The sequence below is a fragment of the Molothrus aeneus genome, chromosome 1, assembly GCF_037042795.1.
Source record: "Molothrus aeneus isolate 106 chromosome 1, BPBGC_Maene_1.0, whole genome shotgun sequence".
Taxonomy (NCBI): Eukaryota; Metazoa; Chordata; class Aves; order Passeriformes; family Icteridae; genus Molothrus; species Molothrus aeneus.
The window spans coordinates 132,460,115-132,473,749 of NC_089646.1; positions in this window are offsets into that span (position 1 = coordinate 132,460,115).

Below are 13,635 nucleotides of genomic sequence, written 5' to 3' on the forward strand. Positions count from 1 at the left end.
CTGACTTACTTTTCTCAGCTCTCTGAATAGGAGAGCAAATGCGCCTCAGGAAAAATAAGAAGTGTGTTAGTTTTCATTAACTTTTAATTTGAAGTCTGCATAACTGAATGAAACCACTGCAGTAATCTGGAAAGGGTATCTGAAAGCCCTGTTGAATCAGAGATAATTCCTCCCTTCTCTCTGAAAAGTACATATTTAAAAGGTGCTTTGTTCAGAGGCACAGTATCCCTGCCAGGACTTGCAAAGAACTCAAACAGTGGGAGCAACTCGAGAAAGTCATTTCAGGCTGCTGCAGCATTCCCAGGGCTGTAGTAAAGGTCAGTGTGTGTGTGTGTCCTTCAGCCATGTGGAGTTTTGATTAGCAAATCTGCGTCGTTGACAACTCTGGAATGTTTCCAGACAGCCAAAATCAGGGCTCCCATGTACACAAGAAGTGCACTCCCTGTGCCCAGCCTTGTGCTCAAAGCCATGGGACCTGCTGCACAGTGTTCAGCCTGTAACACATACTGCAGCCAGGCTCACAGCCAAACATTCCAATCATGTCAGTAAAGAAAAGTTTAAAAATGTTATTTTGCTGATTGGTCTTTCTTAAAAAAATTTTTTTCAAAGAATGCTTAAGGGGAAAGGGACTATAGCATAACTGAGTCTCTTCCCACACTGCCATTTTCCATGGTTATTCCTTAAGGCCATCTTTACAGCACTCACAGCGCAGACTGTCATGTTTTCATGATTTCTTGCCTGCAGCAATTATAATTCTGCCAATGCTTGGTCTTGCTACCAAGGCCAAATCACCAGATGTAGTGTGATATTGGGAAGCCAGATGTCCCTGACCCTGTTGGGATTCAGTGATGACTCCTGCCAGAAACGTGTGCATCCCTGTGAACTAGAAATGCCTTCTTTGTTGCATCCAAGCATCACTGACCAAACTTGTGTGGCCATGGATTAGCTTAAGTGTTTGTCAAGTATGGTGCAGTTGCTCTACATGATACACTGGTATAGTGAAACTTAAAATAAATACAGCATCCAGAGTATTCTCTGGCTTCTCTTGGACATCAATAAATAGCAAGCAAAGAATTGTTCACTGGCTGTCTCAAACCAAACACCTCTATTAAGAAAGGTTTGTTTGAAAATTATTATTTTTCATCCTTTTGCTTTATCTTCTGTCAGTTACTTTCTGTACCAGAAGAATAGAGAAAAATGCTGCATGAAGTAGAAATGAACAACAGGTTTGTACCACATACCAGGGAGCAGCTGGTGAGTGAAGCACTTCCTGACAGCCCAGAACATCAGGGGAACTGGATGTGGAGAGGAAATGTGCTATATTGATCCATTTCTTCTGTTTTGTTTTGTTTTCTGTTAATTCCACACTACTCCTTTATTTGAGCTTACGTATGGGGAGCACTGGGAACTGTGACAATGCAGCAAGTGGAGGCTGCTGACGCCAGTGAAGGTGGGAGGGGAAAACACACATATAAGTGAGAGAAGAACTTGGCCCAGTGTCCCCTTTTGACTTTATGCAACCCAGGAAAAGTAAAATATTGTTGCTGACAGTACCAGCTTTTGACAGTAATTGCACTGTAACAAGACATTGTATCAGAATTTATGTTAGTACCTAATTTTGTTGGGTTTTTTTTGCCTGTCCTCTTGAAATGTATCTCCCTTAATGCTTGGCTACTCTGAAAAGTGTTGACTACTCTGTAGTCAACATGAACAGGCAATGAAGATGCAATGTCAAATGATTCCTTCAAATACAAATTCCTTATAAAGTTTTTTTTTGGTAAAAGTTAATGTCTTTGAAATGTTTGTAAGCTGGTGAGGTAGTGATTTATTCAAGCTTGCTAAGTGCACTATTATTCTACAGTCTCATTTAAATACTGTGAATGAAGATTGCCATAGTTACAGCTGAGTTCAGAAACTGGCACTATTGTATTGTAATTCTGGTTTCTTACCTTGCCTCTCTTGCTCTGGTACAGTGACAGACGCATTTCCATCTCTGTAATTACCTGTGGTGTGAATGATCCTGCACATTCATTTAAAAATGCTTGAGAAACTGTGAGATGAGGGACATTTTCCATTGTCTTGTTTTCCCCAAAACCAGTGAACAACATGGTACTTCCTGCATGCCTTCTGTGCTATCTTCAGCCTAGTCCTTGAAATTCAGTTTGGCATTTTAATTCATTGCAAAAATATACACCTCCAAGTAAACAGGTACACTGATGGTCTCCTTTTATGTAGGATATATTCCATGTAAAGAATGTTTTTATGTTGGCATTTATTTTGACAAAAAACAGAGGTCCTGACATGACTGCAGCTGGCAGGTCTTAACACTGATTTCTGTGTGGTTTGGATAGGTCTCAGGATGGTGGCTGGTAAGCAGGAATTGTCAAGGATTTAATGTAATATCCTCTGAAAATCAAATGCCTTCTCCCCTAGCTGAGGAACAACAGGGTATGTCTTACTGTCAGAACAACTTGTCTCCATGAGCTGCTTTCCAACACATAAAAAATGACACATGAATAATTGGCAATGATTCAGGCGTTTTGTCGGGCTCCTGAGTCATTCCAAAGCAGACTGGGAGCTGGGTCGTACCGCCCTGCAGGTGAGTACGCCAGAGTTGGCACATCTGGGTCTGCCCAGTGCCCACCGGAGAAAGCGACGCCTCCCCTGCTCAGGGGCCGAGCGGGGCAGCGGCTCCGCGACACAGCAGCGACATTGCATCCTCACCTGCAGCCCAGCCCCCTTCCTTGTGCCGGCTGTCATGCCTCGCAGACCCTTTGCCAGGACAATACAACTCCCAAAGCTGGAAATGGATGACTGTTCTTTTTTTGTTTGTTTTTCTTTTTTTTTCCCTGCGTTGTATGCTGCTGGTTCAGTGAATTGCTTCTGCCCACAGAGGAAGGGAGTGGCTGGGCTGGGGCGGGGGGAGCCATTGACCTGGGTCGAAGCAAAGAGGAGCAAGGAAAGCAGGGCTGCTTGGCCTCTTGGCTCTTTTCCATCATCCAGCTCTGCCTTTGGAGCTTAAAGGTATGTGTTACCATGGTATTTGTTAAACAATCAGCATTTCCTCTTTAATACAGTAGTGAGAATAAATATGCTTTATTCTTCTGAGATGGTGGGTGGGAGGGAACACTCACAGCACAAGATGGGGTAGGGCCAACTTTTGTCCTGTGAATATTTTCCTGTAATTTTTTCCCAGACAGGATTATGGATGTATGTGCCTTATAGTAGGGATCCCCATGTCATTTGGGACAAACCACTACAAACTCCCATGAACAGAGCTTTGTTTGGAATATTTGATACAATACTGGTAGAACTTTAGGGAAAAACCAGCATTCACCATGCTTTCCTATTATAATTGAGCTCTCTGAAGTTATATACCCAGCTCATCTGCACAGTGGACATAGTGAAATATGCATTTCATACCCATAGTGAAATAAATCTTCAGTTTGCTTGCTACCTGTGATTGCGATGCCATATGCTTGGCTGAGCATTGCTCCTGATGGATCACTGTGCAAGGATGCCTTACACTGGGGGCTGAGCTCCTTGGTGAGTCACTGCAGTAGAATGCACAGTGGAAAAGGCTCCTTTCCCCAGTTACTCAGAGGTAAAATATTTCTGGATTCATGCCTGGTTTGTGCTAGGAATATTAACGATGGTTTTGTTTTTCTGATAAAGTTCCACTAAGAGAGCAAGTGATCATTGCTCCAGTTAGCACTGAATTCTCTCAAACTGCAGCTGAGTTTTCCTTTCCAAAACGGTTATGTGGCTGTCTGAAACATAACTTGAAACAGTGTGGTTGGTTTCTGTGTTGAACACACAGGACTGCATTTACTCTTTCATCTTTGCTTTATCTTTAGTTCCCAGTGGCAAACTGGCATTGAGCCCTCATCTGAAACATGGACCACAGCAAATCTATAATTTTTCAAGCTTTGATGCTGTAATTAGAAGATGGAAAATCACGTGGTTTTTTGTTTCTTTTTAAGCTCTGTTAAAATTATCATAGTTCTTCAAAATTATGAGTAGAATTAAAGCTATGTTTCTAATCAAAATCAAAGCACTGGAAGGAGTGCCTACATTTTCCTGTGGTGAAAATCTGATGAGGCCCAGAGTGAAGTAGTGCTAGAGATGGAAGTCAGTCAGTAAAGGCATGTTCTGTGCACAGGTGTCTGTGCAAGGTGTTGATCATCTCTCCTGACAACTGGATGTAAGTGACTGAGTGCAGAACTTGCTCTGCCAGCAGCAAACACAGCAAAAGCAGACAACCAAAGAGAAAGTGGTGAAGGACTGAGCAGTCTTTTGTCTCTGAGTTCAGTAAACCTATGCCATCAGGATGGGAGAAAGACAGGCCAGTCCCCAAATAAAAGTGTTTGTCTCTTTGTTTATTGAATCCTAACCTTTTCTTAACATTTTATTTTTTGCATTTGTTCTGTTTCTAAGGGGGTGGCCACCTGGTTTCAGAGGGCAGCATTGTCATCTGAGCTGCCTGTGGTTCTGATGTTTTTTTGACCAAAAAAAGCACCATGCTGAGCATGGTGAGGATTTCTGCTTGTTTCTGCTGAAGACACAATACTACAACCTTGAGGCAGATACTTTTAATGCACAAGGTGATCTGGTAATCAAGTAATTGTAAGAAAAATAGGGTGATGCATGAGACCATGATTTATTTGACATCAGAATATTTGACTTCATTTCATAATCCCTGCTGTAGGCACAAAGCCTTGGTGGTGACAATGGGGAAACCTTTTCTCTCCCCATCATCTTTCCTCATGTTCTCTTCTCTTGTTGTTCCCTATGTCACTTGCTGCTTTTACTTCCCTCAAGCAAAAGAAACGGGATGTATTTAGTGCCTTTCCTTAAAACCTTGTGGAACTATGGGACACCTTCTCTGCTCTCAGCTTGGGTCTGACACCCTTTGCAGCTGGTGCTTCTTTATGCCCACCAGGACCATGTGAGGCTGAACCAGAGCTCTGGAGGAATGTGTGGATATCCAATATCGTTGTTAATGAGGAGTTCAAGCTGGTACTTATAACTAAGCAGAAGGTTAGGCACAGATACAGCAATGAAGCACTTCAGGTTGTGAGGGAGGTTATAAGTGTGTGCCTTGTGCCTTTGGGGTCTGGGAAGTGTGTCTGTCAGAGCTGGGCACCTGCATGTGTACAAAATGCCCTGAATGTCACCTTTAGTGTGAGCCCTGGGGACCAGTTTTCTCTGAGCCGAGGGCTGGAAAGGCATCCAAACAGCTCTGCATGGGTAAGACAGTGAAGGCTGTGGACTTGTCACTTTGCATGAAAAGCCCTTGGACTGCACAGAGTAGCCTTTGCTCCTTCCAGCAGCATTAAATGATCCATGCAATTGGACATCCTGTCTCATCCTGGTGGTGGAAGGAAACATTTATCCAGAAGCGACTATCATAGCCAGAGCAGTGCATCCCTTATTTGCCCTATCTCTGGAGCTCATACAGGCAATTTCACTCTGGCATACATAAAGGAAGCAACACCTGTTATTAAAACACCTTGGAAATCATTGGCAAATAGCTGTTATAAACATCAAACACAGGAGAGATAAGCACTTGGATAAAACAACAAATTGTGTGCCCTCAATACCATGAAGGCAGCACTGAGGGAAATGTATTTTCCCATAAGAAATATTCAGGAAAACCTGCAGATACTGCAAGAAATGAGAGGAAAGGATGGAGACTTAGAAAGCACAAGCATTCTCCTTTCTCAGAGGTGGGAGGACAGGTGGTGGGTCTGTTCCTCACAGACAACAAAGGAGATGTTCAATTTCAAAATGAAGTTTCGATAGTATGAAACCTGAATAGAGATCCTGGGGATTTAACTGGTTTAGAGTTTGGTGTTCCTACAAACTTCCTTAGTCCAGGAATTTCATTCTGTGTTATCCAAGTCTTTGTCAGTGTGTCCAGGCTCCTTGTTCCCTGGGCATTGGAACCTTTATGTTCTTGGTGTGATAGGATGTCCTCCAGGATGCCAGGCTCTGTCCTGTTCTGCAGGAACCTATAAGCCTTATTTGTGCTAGGCCTTTCTAGGCTTCTCATCCCTGGAAAATAAAAAGTCTGAAATATTAGCAGCCCTGTGAAGCTGTGGATGTGTGAGTCCTTGGCAACTGTGCAACTCAAGAAATTAGAAAAGAATGAGGCAGGTCCTGAAAATCTGTTTCTTTTTTTTCAGAAGTTCATTAGAAACTGCTCTGCTGGTTAAAAGCCTGCTGAATTTGATGAACTGGCATTTTCTGATAAAAACTTGTTGTTTTGACAAAAATTCCTGCCAGCTATAGGACATCCCTTATTGCCTGGTGGAGCAGCAGTGACCAGCGGGAGCCAGGCCAGTGCACTCCGAGCTCTGCGCAGGGAGCGCAGCCCTGCTCGTCCTGAGCCTGGCCAGGTCCCCGAGCTGCCTTCCCGCCAGGCCAGCAGCAGAGAGGAGCAGCCCTACAGGCAGCCAGGTCCCTCACAGCCCCTGCAGCCCGTGCCTGGAAGGGCCTGGCCCTCCCCTCCTTCCTCTGTTGACGCAATGGGGCTACCAGAGCTCTGTCTCTCCAGAGCAGTTTCTAATTTGTTTATTGATGTTGACAAAAGCCCATTTTTACTTCTGTCAGCAGAGGTGATGTGTCTGTAAATGAACAGTCTGCTCTGCCTCCCTCATTATCAGCAAAACTGCCAGCTAAGCACTAACTTCTGGACCCTCTGTGGCTGATACCCAGAGCAGAGCAGCAAAACAAGTGGTCTATTTACATTTCGCTATGCTGGGGGTGAGAAAAAAAATGTGGTTTTAACCCCTGAATTGACTGAGTTCGTAACCAGGGAATGTACGTGAATGCAGGTGGCCCATAGTTTCATGGAAATGTGTTTCTGATCAAACTGATCTCAAATAACTGGGGCTTTGGTAAGGTCTAGCTATTTTGCCTCAATTCATACTTTCTAAATAGAAGTCATAAGATATAGATGGGGATGACAACAAGCTGATAACCCTGAAGTGATTTGCATGTTGTTCCATATAACAATATATATAACATATACATAAAAGAACATTGACTCAGATTATTGTAGGCACAACATTACAAAATTACTATTAACTTAAGATTATTACAGGGAGATTGCTTTAATTAAGACTATCATATTTGTGCCTCTCCCTTACTGAGATCCTGTTTCTATGCTGTTTTGATACATTTTATGCTTTTGTTGGGCACTTAAATAACTGGACAGGTTCAGTGGGGAGATTGTCACAAGCAGAACTGGAAGGCTGTTCCTTTGGCTTTGGTCCCATGGCAGCCAGCAGAAAGAGAGTCTGACACACAGCCAATGGTCAGGGGAGATTGTCACAGTTTTGTTCACTTTGAAGAAGCCTCAGCATTGAAACCATGCTGGCAGCACTGGGATTGCTGTTGAAAAGGCAGTGTTTAGGCTAGAACTTGTCCTTGTGCGAGAGCAGGCTGCACAGAGCGGGCTTGGGCCAGGGATATCCAAGTGCATGGCAGATATTTGATGGCAAAGAGGTGATACAACATTTTGCAAAGTATTTGGGAGTATTCTGGAGTGTTTCAACCACCATTGTCTGTGGGCATCCCTGACCCTCTGAACTGCAGTTACATCACATAAATTACATTGCCACCTCAAAACATTCAGCATTCAACCCTGGTGTTTTTTGAAAACAACAGCTAATTTCATCAAAAGGCATTTCTCCTATGTTCCCAGATGTTTTTATCCTCTTTGGTTCAGTCTTCTCTATCCCAGGAAACAAAATAATGTTCTGTATTGGTCCTGGATGGAGAATTTCCCTGGGCCAGGTGTGGTCCTGTAGTTCCTTTCTGTCCAAGAAAAAGCTTGGCTTTGTCTGGCCTGACTTCTGTCAGCAACTGAGTGTAACTGGACAGGATGGTGGTAGCAGCTGCCCAGTGGTCAGTCCTGGCCCCGTGAAGAGACTGCAAGGCGGTGGCACTGCCTGCTGTGGGACACGAGGGGAGGGAGACACTTGGAGCGTTGCAGTGTGGTGGTGGTGTTTGGAATAGGCAGGTGCATAAGGTGAGGAAGTGTCCTTAGAGTGGATGAACGAGTGGACTTGTGAGCTTAGAAGGGAAGCGGAGTTTGGAGCGACAGCCGAGCAACTCCCAGCAGCGCGCCCAGGAGCAGCGCGACAACTGCTCCTTGTGCCGCGGGCGCCGGGCCAGCTGCCCAGAGCCTCTGCGGCTCCTGGGTGTGCAGCCGCGAGGAGTTTCCCGCAGAGCAGCGCCGGGCTGGCAGCGGAGCCGCTGCTGCGCGATGCCTTTGATCCCAAGGCCACGCTTCCCTGCCAAAGAGGCCCTTCGGGCGCAGGGCGGCGCACGGCTGTGCGAGCGCTGCTGCGGCTGCGCTGGGAGCAGCAGCTGGAGAGGGGAAGGGATGCCAGAAAACGCCCTTCCTCCTTCAGCCTCCGCGGCTTGCACAAGTGTGCCTTTTGTCCCACAGCTTTGCACGCTCCCTTTTAGCTCTCTCCGCCTTTTCGGAGGGCACCCCCTGACCCAGGAGCCAGCCCAACGCCAGCAGGGCTCCAGCACTGGCACAGCCTTCCAAAATCACTGCCGTGAAGTTGTATCTCATTTAAACCTGCATGCTCAAGTATAGGCAAAAGGGGAATTACCAGCTACTTTAATTTGCGCTTTTCCAGAGCCCTCCTTTTTTTCCTATGATGGGCCAGTGCAGTCTTCCAGCAGAATTAATGAGCACAGATGGCTGCCTGGGGAGTGCCCACCCTTCCCACTGCCAGAAACCTTCACTGAGTAGCCCCCTTTTCTCTCCAGGTTGTGAAAGGAATTTAAACTTTTCTAGCAGGTTACCATCAAGACAATATTCTTAAATCAACACTGCTCTAGGACTGAGCAAACAAGAAGGAGTTTGTTTGAAACATTTCTATTCCAGGTTTAACTTGATTACAGCCTTTCTGGGCATGGGTAAACCCAGAGGAAATTGTGTTTAACAGTGTAGTTCGTTGGGAGCATGAATACCTTCTCCTGCTCAGAAATTAACCCAAAATAATTATCTTGGGAGCAAACTGTGCAAGAGCCTGTGCTATCACACAGCAAGGGGGATCAGGCCACCAGTGGAGCTTCAGCATGTGCTTGGTGGGTTTCTTTGAGAAAAACATTTCCAAATGGGGCAGTTTCTCCCTTCCTTTAGCTAAATCACTCCTTGGCAACAAAGGAGACACAGACCTGCAGCATCCCCAGATTTTGGACAGGGATATGACCTTTGGAGCATTTTATCATTGCTTACAGCCCTCCTTAAAGCAATGACTTGGGGCCAGGAAGGTCACTAGTCCCTACCGACTCTTGGGCTAATGGTTACAAACACCTGGGGTCCAGGTACCTTTAACCTGCCAGCGTGGCCACCCAGCTGGGAACCATCAGGTTGGTTTGCAGAGGTGCTTTGCAAGAAGAAAGTGCACTCTGGGGTTACCCAGACCCACTGCTGGGAGCCCTACAAGACATTGCTCTCTACTCCCCACCTTGCTGATGGCTCCAATCCTCCCACAGAATTTAATTTGATGCATATGGCCTTCTGTGGATCTCCTGTGCCTTTGTCATATGGAAAAGCTGGAAGATGGCAACTTCCTGGACTGTAGGCACTTTTCTCAAGAAATGCCTCTCTCGTATATTTGCTGAGACAATGGAAATCTGGCATTTCTTAGCTAAGGAATACAAACCCATATGAGGAGGTGCCATCACTGGGTGATTGTCTCTGCTGCATTGGTTCAGGCCCCTCACTGCTGGGTGTGCAGGTTGCTGGCAGCCAGGGACAGGGTGGTACCATGTGTTCAGCATTCACATTTACTGCACGCTCTCCTTGCAGCAAAGGGGCTACAGAGGAGGAGCACACAAGAATGGGCTGCCCTGCTCCTGTGCAGTGCCAAAAAACACCTGAAAGAGCTTGTGATCCTGGGCTGGTGCTGTGCTTTGCTCCGGTGTCTCTGGGCAAAACTGAGGCCTGCTGCCCCAGGCACCTCTGTCCAGGCCTGGCTCTTCCATTTTTTCCTGCCCTCACCTGGTGCCACCAGCACCATCCTGGCCCTGGAGGACAGCAGACCCTGCCAAGGTTCCTTTCTCACCAACAGCCCTCTGAGCCATTTGCCAGCTAGATCCATTTCAGTGCCACTGCACAGATATTATCAGGGGCTGAGGCTTGTTCCCAGCTGTGAGCTGGGTTCTAGAGGCATTTATTTTCAAGCACAAGCATCTGCAGAGCTGGCTTGGCCTCCTTGCAGATGTCTATGACGTGGTCCTTGAGCCAAGAGATTGACAAGGGGTGTGAAGAGCAGCCAGGCTTTTACTCTCCTGCATACACACAGGCAGAGAATGTGAAAACATCCACCTCCTCTAATTATACACTGTGACTTCCAGTACAGCTTTTATAACTCTGGATGGCATGGCAATCACTGGTGGGAGGTGAAACTTTTTGAATTCTCTTTTGCCCTTACCTATTGCATCTATTTCAAGCTCTCCCAGATAAAGCAGGAGACAGAAGTCATTCCCCAGAGCAGATAAACTCCCTTCTGTTCTCCCATCTAGATACATTTAAATGTCTGCAACTTAATTGCATGGTAAAGAATCCCAGCCCTTCTCTAGAAATGGTTGCTGAGAAGGCAGTGGTTCCCTTGACGTCAAGGGATGGGGAATAGGTGTGACTGTGCCAGAGGAGCTAAGAGCCCTGAGTGGCCACCAAGGGAGGTTCCATTATCTCATGGTCTCTTCTGGCTTCATGTCTGCTGAGCATGGGCAATGAATATTATTATTTCAAAGAAGTGCGTCATCAAAGCATTTCTCTGCATTATTCAGGCTGTCAGAAATAAACCACTGGAGAGCAATGCTAATTCTAAACAGCTAGAGGGATTGAGGAAATTGTGGCTTGCTCACAGTATTTGGTGAGGAAGCAAAACTTCCTCACTGAGAGCAGCCAACCTTTCCTTACAACCTGTATAACAGGGGTGTCACAGCTGCACAGCTGCAGCTGCAAACCAGACAGCATTGCTGTAGCATCCTGTTCTTCCTGTTGACAGACCAGATGGTCCTGATCCACAGGTCTCAGATCCAGCATCTTCCCTCACCATGCTCACAAATCCCTGAGAGTCATCACAGCATCTGCAGCCTCCAGAGGAATTAATTTGTGTTGCCTTCCAAAGGGCACAGTGCTGGGGTTTCTGCAGATGCAAAGACAGGGTGTCACCTAAGAGAAATAGTATGCAGTAAGATCAGTGTTAGCCACCAGTGACCTGCAGCTGCCTGTGCAGGCCAGGCAGCCATATTCTTTCTCTCTCTCTCCTTTTTTTTTTTTTTTTTAATTTAATTTAATTTAATTTAATTTAATTTTTTTTAAGACCTGTAACCATGTCTACACAGATTCATTTGTCAGGCTCTGCCTCCATCCATACGAAAAGGTGTACCTCCCTGTCCGTGTGGATTTAGGGTAATGTGGGGAGAACCCAGAGTCTCATCAAGTTCTGCACTGAGCTTTTGGGTGCCCCATGTCACAACACTTACTGCAATGTAACTGTAAAAAAAGAAAACATTGCAAATAGGAAATGCAGCCCTTTCCTTTCCTTTCCTTTCCTTTCCTTTCCTTTCCTTTCCTTTCCTTTCCTTTCCTTTCCTTTCCTTTCCTCTTTCCTCTTTCCTTTCCTTTCCTTTCCTTTCCTTTCCTTTCCTTTCCTTTCCTTTCCTTTCCTTTCCTTTCCTTTCCTTTCCTTTCCTTTCCTTTCCTCTTTCCTCTTTCCTCTTTCCTTTCCTTTTTCCTCTCCTCTCCTCTCCTCTCCTCTCCTCTCCTCTCCTCTCCTCTCCTCTCCTCTCCTCTCCTCTCCTCTCCTCTCCTCTCCTCTCCTCTCCTGTCTCAAACTGTTGAAAAAACAGAAACTAGTTTCTGACTGTATGCTTTTAGGAGAAATGAGCACCTGAGGGTTCCCTCTCCTGGCGTCATTGCTGCTCTGACCTTCCCGGATAGTGCAATAAATACCAAGCTTTCAGCACTGCTGTTATTAAACACAAAGATTTCAGCTTAACTCCTGCAGTCCCCTTGACAATGTTTCTGGGGCTTGGCTCTCTGCAGGCCCAGGTGAGCCTGAAAAGGAGAAATCTGAAAAGGAGAAGGGCTGATGCAGGTGGGGCAGCAGCCTGGGGATGTGCCCCAAAGCCAAGAGGCTGTGGAGGGGGGATGCTGCCCCAACAGCTCCATGGAGTATGTAGAGAATTCAGGGGGAACTGTAGCATGTGAAAGTGCAGAATTTATTCATCCCAGGTTGGCTGCCAGTGGCAGGGCCTGGATAGGAAGGGGAATCAGGTTCTGGGAGGTACTGAGCTCTTTGCTTGGGAAGTTACTTGGTGCAACTCTTCTTGTCCCAGAGATCAACAAAGCCAAAAGCAAATAACCCCATTCAGCATTTGCAGAAAGAACTAGAAACTTATTTCTTGTATGATTTGAAGGGGATTATTTTCCTGCAGCTGCAAACCAGGGTGAGATTATGGTGACCATAGGGTTACAGGTCATTTTATCCATTCCTGTTTCATTCATACTGCAGGAGCCTTTCTTGCTACTCTGACACACAGACCTGTAAAATGGAAATTTGATAATTCCATAATAAAAGGCACTTATGTAAATAACCCAATCTCTGAAATAAACCATCTAGATCCATCTCTTAATTGCTGCAGGTTTTCTAGGAATAACTACTGCTATGGCAAGTACATTTCCTTCTCTCATGCTCAGATTCAGCCCCTAGTTTGATTCCATGAACACCACAGGTTGTGAGGAGATTGACAGGTGTGGGCTCACCTTTCACAGATTAACAAAAGAACAATTCTGAACATTCAAAGGGAAATTCTGTGTCAGCTAATCCAGTGCTGCCTCCTGACCTCTGCAGAGCTATTCCACAGATGAGCTTTGAACATCAAATATTCCCTCATTACCCCAAGGGCTGCCTCACCTCTTCCAGCTCCCAGGCTTGGAGCTACTCCTGCTGTGACTGAAGGGCAAAACCAAAGGGGTGACAAGCCTGGAGTAGCATCAGTAGCTTGGTAAAGCAGCTGGAACAGAGAGGGATACAGGTGGTCAGGCCTTTGGACCATCACAGCTCACTGAAGCTCTACCAAGGTAAAATGTAACTCAGCTTGCAGAGGCAAATGCATCTCCCATGGAGTTCCCTGGGGATTGTCCCACAGGCTCCAGGATCCCTGGCCCAGCCTGTGGATCCAGGTCCTCCCCATGGGCACCGGAGCCCAGACCTGCCTGCACAGTTGTGCCCATGGAGGCTGGCACAGCTTGGGCACCCTGCCTGCAGGACACCATCCACAGCCCCGCTCCCTTTGGCAGCCAGTGGTGGGCCAGCAAGGACTGTGACTTTCTCACAGGGGTCATCTGTCTGCTGTGTCATGGTAAGAGCCTGGGAAGGAAGGTGGTGTTCTGGGGTGGAGATGGTAAGTAGGCAATAGAAGAGGCAAAGCTGGAGTAAGCCAGTGCTCAAAGAGCAGGGATTTTTTTGAGGCATCTTAGTTTCATTCTTTCTTTTAGACATACACAGAAGTTAGGGCTTCATGCTTTTAAACTGACTTTTAAGGCTATGTTTGGATTTTCATTCTTCTCACCAAAGAAGCTGTGCTGCA